We start from the raw sequence: 6,715 nt of genomic DNA, 5'->3' as shown, positions 1-6,715 counted from the left end.
TAGGTAGATAGATAGATAGATAGATAGATAGATAGATAGATAGATATAGATATATAGTTCTATTTATATATCTATATCTATCTATGTCTATATCTAGATTTCTCCTGCTATCCAAAAGTAGAGTATTTCTATGAAACCTTTTGTAAGCTAAAATGGCATAAAGCAAATAGGCAATTATCACTAATTTATATGGAAAAATTTTTTAGCATTCCCAGACCCAAAAAATAACCTACCAAATTATACCAAACACGCTTAATTACGTCCAGTTTTACGCTATGAGTGACACTCTTAAGAGCTGTCTTAGGCTTTTATGATACCTTAGGACACATCTTGCTAATAGATGCACAAAATAAATCAAGACAAAGCACAGATGCTCACAGATTTGGTAGAGTCACATTCTGGGCCTCTCCGACCCCACGAGCCATTCCATGACTGTGGCACTCGATGCTGCGATGCGGAGTGTAGTTCCTACAGAAGGAAGCTGGTGGAGTTACTCTCACACTCGCGCATGCATGCGTGCTGCCTCTGTAACAGCTCACTGCCAAACAAATGCTGAAAGCTGTTAGCACTTTTCATCTTTTTTTTTTTTTTTTTTTGTGAAAGCAAAAATCCTCTTTGGATTTCTTTTGGTTACTGAAAACTGGTACTAATGTAGCTCTTAGGTAAAAGAAAAGTGGTGAATACACATGTATTTACACAAATGTGTGTTGTGTGTGTATGTGTCTATAGAATATACATCAACATTGGATTTATAATATATATGTTTTCACTTATCTTTATATCACGTACCTTTCTTAATATCCTTCCATATTATTCAAGGACATAACAAGTATATAATGAATAATGGCCTCTTAGTACCCTATCGTGTGATTATGCTATGATTTATTTAACAAATTCCAATTATTGGACTTTTTTTTTGGTTTTTCACTTTTGTAAATAGCAATGAACATTCTTAAATATTCTTCGAATATTACAAATTATTTCTCAACATAAGTGTTCAGAAGAGTATGTTCTCTGGCAAATGGTATGAACGATTTTAGCTATTTTTTATATAGATTAACAAACTGCCTGCTGGAAAGATCATACCCAGAAAAACTCCATGACCACTGTGGCCACCGTCCTCCCAGAACTGGATGAGTGTTCATTTCACCCCATCTTCACGGGGTAACTTGCATATTTGGAGGGTGAGCTGTGCTCATTTAAAGAGACAGAACATGACAGACACAGGAAGGCATTTGCTTATTACTAAGGAATTTCACCAAGAAAATATGGCTCAATTTCTATGTCAAAAGAATTGCCTTTCTTTACCTCCATAATAGTTTTTCTTTAACAGGTTTGGCTGTGAGGAAACATCAATAATTTTTATGGAAAGAACTTGCCAGCATCCCTTAAAGGGAACTTATTTTTAATTCTACCCTTTCTACTTGGAAGGCAAGGTAAAATGATCTTCTGGTGGCATGACTGAAGGAAAACCTTGTCTCTGACTCTCTCAAGTTTACCCCTACAAGTAGGCATCCTGGCTCTAGGTAAATGACTACTAGATTTCATAACATACCTACAGTGACCATGAATTTAAATATCAGTATGGAGAATATTAATGGAAAAATGTAACGGGGACATGGAGACCACTTACATAACCAGACCAACTTATCTAATGTCATCTAGAACATGAAGTATTTCAGGGCAAATTTGATGTCATAGCCATGAGAGAAACATTACAAGTGATGTGCTCACACCAGTTGTCATGGCTCTCCCTTAAGTGTTCTCCTCAGTTCAAGGATACCATGAGCAGCTTAGTGTCCCCAGCACCCTAGATGGGCAGGAATGTGTAGGGCACAGACCACTTGGAAGTACTACCCTCTTGCTGCCCCTGCTCCCAAATGGGAAAGTATAGGTGAGGGAAGACATCTATGCAAGCTGTTCAATTTTTCTGCCTTCATTGATTCATGGAAGTCATTCTCTAGAATATTCTTTATTCTGAAAACAGTGTCAAGAAAGAATACCTGAGTTCTTTGAAGAACTACTAGTTCTAGTTACCAATTGCTCTTTTGGTAACATTAACAAGAAAACACATAATTTAATTCTGAAATCGCCTGTCAAGTAATTAGGATAGAAGAAATGTTACATATGCATTAGGTTGAACATTACTTGTGTATTTTTTAAAACATAGGATTCTTTCAGTTAATCTTTTGATAAATTGGACTATAACAGTTGAGCTCTGTTCTACAGTCTAAGCACTTAACATCACAAATCCCCCACTGAGCAGATATGAAAACTAAGCAGGAAGTTCAGTTGCATCTCCTGAATCGTAATTAAATCATGAAAAACTCTGGACTAGTGCTTTACATTTCCTTTTATTTGTTTTTAGCAAGACTGTACTGACTGCCAAAGTAATGCATGTGCATTATAGATATAGAAAAAAGTACAAAGAACAAAATAAAAATCACCCATAATCCCACTGTTAACATTTTGGTAGGTTTTTCCCCCCATTCCTTTACTCATAGTTATATATCTATCTATATGCCATCATCTCTTTTGTGATCCTGAGATCATACAGCATTATTTTACAATCTTTTTGCTTGTTGTAGGTGATGTCTATTTACACCATTAAAAATAATATTGTAAGGAGCTTTTTGGTAGATAAAATCTTTGCACATAGCTCTGATTATTTCCTTTGAGCTGGCTAATTTCTCAAAGTGAAGTTGCCAAGTAGTCACGTTTTAGCGCTTTTGATAAATAGTACTAACATTCCCTCTAGAAAGGTTGACCATTTTACATACCTATTAGCAGTGTATAAAACTACCTGCCTCCTCATCTACATTAAATAGTATTTAAAAAACAAAACAAAACTTTCCCAATTTGATTTCTGACAAGTGGTATCTTCTCATTTTAATTTGTACTGCTTTTTAATTATTCTTGTTATTATACAGAATTATCAGTGATTTGTATTTCTACCTTTGTGAAATGCCTGTTCTTGTCTTTTGCTGTGCCTCCATTTCTTTTTTATAAAACTTAAAATATGAAAAATATTCTTTACTCTGAAAACAATTCAGGAAAGAATACCTGAGATTCTCTATGAACTACTAGTTCCAGTTATCCAATTGCTGTTTTGATATAAAATCAACAAGAAAATACATTTAAAACTTAACACTGCAATCACCTGTTAAATAATTAGGATAAAATAAATGTTGAATATGCATTAGGTTGAACATTACTTATATATATTTTTAAAACATAAGATTCTTTCAATTAATCTTAGGATAATTTGGACTACAACATTTAAGTCTTATGATAATATTCTAAAACCACTTGGAAACATTTTCCTTAACTTGTAGCCCTAAAAATTCATTCTAATGTCTTTATCAATACTCACTGTAACTAAATGAAATCAGTGTTTTGTGGCCTTAATAGTTCATACAACTTAATATATTCAAAGGTGTGACGAAGCGGCTCCATCTTCCCATTTGTTTATATGGTCTGAAATCACGGTTCTGCACAGTGGACATGTTTTCCCTCTGTTAAACCACACAGCAATGCCTTCTTCACAAAAAATATGCTGACAGATGAGAAGAATTGGCTTTTGAAATTTGGCTTGACATATCGAACAAATATCATCCACATCTCTTGCTGGCAGCCACTCCGTAACTTCGTCGTGTAAGAAGTATTCACAAAACCTGTCTGAAAGTTCTTAGATGTTCAGAAAAGTCCAAAAATTGTAATATGAGGTAAAGGAAAGCAAGCAATATGCCAGAACTCCATTTAGTTACATTACCAAACTCCCCATAGCTTATAAGGTAACAAAACCAAACTGGTATGGGAACAAAAATTCTTCTAAAAATATATGCCAGTAACCCTTAGATTCAAAGGCATGATGAAAGAAGGCACCAATAAAATAAGGCATTTTAAGCCTATGAAGAGGAATTTCAGAATGAAGTCTGTAATTCCAGCAATCCAAAGTACTTCCCAGAAGCTCAAATGGTCCAAAGTAAGATTTTTAAAAAAATTAAGCTGTAATAAAGTGACCAAGAATGGAAGGTATAATCTAAAAGAACAGAAGATCCTGCTAAGAGTACCAGTAACCAAGCACACTGAATCTTTGAGCACCTTTCTCTTAGAAAAACCCGATTTACAATGCTTTTGTTTGCATACCAAAAAGGTGTAAGCAGCCCAATTCCAAGACAAATTCCTGTTACATGCTGCATAACTAGTTTGACGCCCGGAATCCAACTGTATGGAAGGCTTCTCTGCAGCCATCTGAAGAAATATCAGAATTCTGAGAAGGAGTTACTTCTCTGATCTCCAGACTCCATGGCAGCATCATCAGGCTGCCTTGCTTCACGATGTGCGTGACTTTCTAAGTGACTATGTACGCATCCATGGGCACAGCTATGTACAGCTGACCTTATATTTCCTGAGCTTGGATTTTCAGCACATTCATTAGGGATGGAGTTTATCTGGATATGCTCATCTCTAGAATGAAGACAAGAACCTTTCATCAATTTTGTGTGGACACATTGGGAGGCTGAGGCATCCTCATTGCCTGCAGCTGTTAGAGGACTGTGCAGTTGACTACAGTTGGCTTCATTACCCTTGAATAGTTTTTTGTGATCCAGATTTCTTTGCTTTAGGGCTCTGTTTCCTCTCATGACAATGAATGGACAGAGGCCTTGAAAACTAATATAGGAAGAATGGGAGATATGGCCTCACAGCCCTCAATCAGGGCCATCACCTTCAAACCCCACGACTGGCAACTCCTGCCCTGTGCCTACATTTCTCGACTTGCATTTGGGCCAACTTGGTGAGCCTGGTTTTGTGCCGAATACTGTATGACTAAGACTGGCAATTGCTCTGCACTGATGAGAAGATGGCTTTTCCACATCTCTGGCCCTGGGAGGACCCCAGCGCTCTTCCACAGGAATGGCTTCTTGCTTGTGGGTAAGAGGCCCATTTCATACCATGCATGTCTGTACCTAGGTCATGTCTCATCACACAGCCTGGTGCAAAAATCATGCCATTTTGGAATGAAGGTTTTCAGGTCTGAGGTAATCTCATATCATTTAGTTCATAGATTAACAGATTCCTAGATCCTCCCAAAACTTCAACCATCACATTTTAAATTGAAGTGGAGTGGAGTGGCAAGAAGACCTAATCTGGAAATGACCATTCAGTTAAGTGCAAGTCCCCACATACCCAAGAATGAAAAACCCCTATTGTGACTGGGAGGATTTTGAGGATGAACATCATTGGCCTATGCAACTGAAAAAACTCTGCTGTTACAGACTGGTCACACCTTGATCAAGCACTCAGTGTTGGCAAAGCCAAATTTTAGACTAGGAGGAGGGTGAGGAATGATACGAAGAGTTTCTTGACCACCTATCTGCAGACACACACACATATACACATACATGCAATGTTTGCATGTACATGCATATAAAATTATTAAGAAAAAAACTAAAGGGAATGACATGATCAAAAGCAAATTATTCATTTTGTATTTCTTCCAGTCTTTTTCCAAAAATAATTTTAGACTGCCTAATTAATACAGTAACACCTAGATAGCTTACTCCTCTGACAAACCTATGATAGGCACTTGAAGATTGCCTCCCTAAAGTCTGCAAGCAAAAAGAAAACTGCTTCTTAAACCCATTAGAAAGGCTTTATATGCTTTAATTGCACCTATGAAGAACTGTAAACTAAGGATGAGAAACCTCTAGGTCTGTAATCTTATTATTGTAGTCCAAGTGTATTGCACTTAAGAACCACTGATGACTTCTTAAATTTCTGGTTACAATTTATTTTTTTAATGCCTGTTCTTTACTCATAGACTTCTGACATTTGGAGAGGGAAAGATTGAAAATAAAAAGAATAAATCTTATTTTTTATGTTTATTATTATTTAGTCAGAGGCTATTTAAATTGTATGCTTTTACAAGGTTTATTTAAAATGTCTTGATACTGTATTTGGGCATTTGGTTATTGGATTTTAAATTTGGTGTTTTAAAGGACTATAGAGTAGTGAATTTCTTAAAATGTGCAATTGAGATACCATGTAATAGTACACCTGATATACAGTTTCTAGTTAATCAGACTTAGTTTTATTGGATCATCCACAACAGCTTTTTGAAGTTTTACTGTGGTATAATACAAAATAAGTATGGATGAAGAATATGTGACTTAGCTCTGTGTGGGACATAATTAGTAGAAGAAATAGAATATTCTGAGGAGAATGAGAAATAAATTAGGATGAGAAATTATCTAAGGAATGGTCATTAAATTAGCTTATCGTACAAACAAACTAAATAGTAGAGTGAAGAAGGCGATAGTAGACTGGAGAAGAAGCATCTAGGGCGTAACTAATGGAGAGTCTACAGCCCAAAGAGGAAGTGGGACAGAGGACTTGGTAACCCTGACTTGCAAACATACTTGGGTACCTCAATTTTAGAAACTTGCCTGTTTATCATACTTTAACTCAAGTTAATTTTCTACTTCTGCTCTTCTTTGTTCATTCATTTAACAAATATTTATTGAGAACTTGTCATATGCCAGGTACTTTTCCAGGAGCTGGCAATACAGCAGTGAACAAGACAGATAAAATCCTGCCAAACTTCTCTAAACTATAGCCTATATTTTCTCCTGCTTTCACACCACTCTTTAAGTCTCTACCCTCCTGCAATCTGATTTCTTTTCTCACCATCATGATAAAACAGCTTTCTAAA

The 6,715-nt window shown here is 36.1% G+C and overlaps 1 pseudogene; it reads right to left on the bottom strand.

Annotated features, from left to right (window-relative positions):
* Positions 1-3,421: 3,421 nt before the first annotated feature.
* On the bottom strand, positions 3,422-6,693 carry LOC105292979 (annotated as a pseudogene).
* Between the last annotated feature and the right edge of the window lie 22 nt (positions 6,694-6,715).

This window comes from Pteropus vampyrus, unplaced genomic scaffold, assembly GCF_000151845.1.
Source record: "Pteropus vampyrus isolate Shadow unplaced genomic scaffold, Pvam_2.0 Scaffold66, whole genome shotgun sequence".
Lineage (NCBI taxonomy): Eukaryota > Metazoa > Chordata > Mammalia > Chiroptera > Pteropodidae > Pteropus > Pteropus vampyrus.
This window is presented reverse-complemented; position numbering and strand designations above follow the sequence as displayed.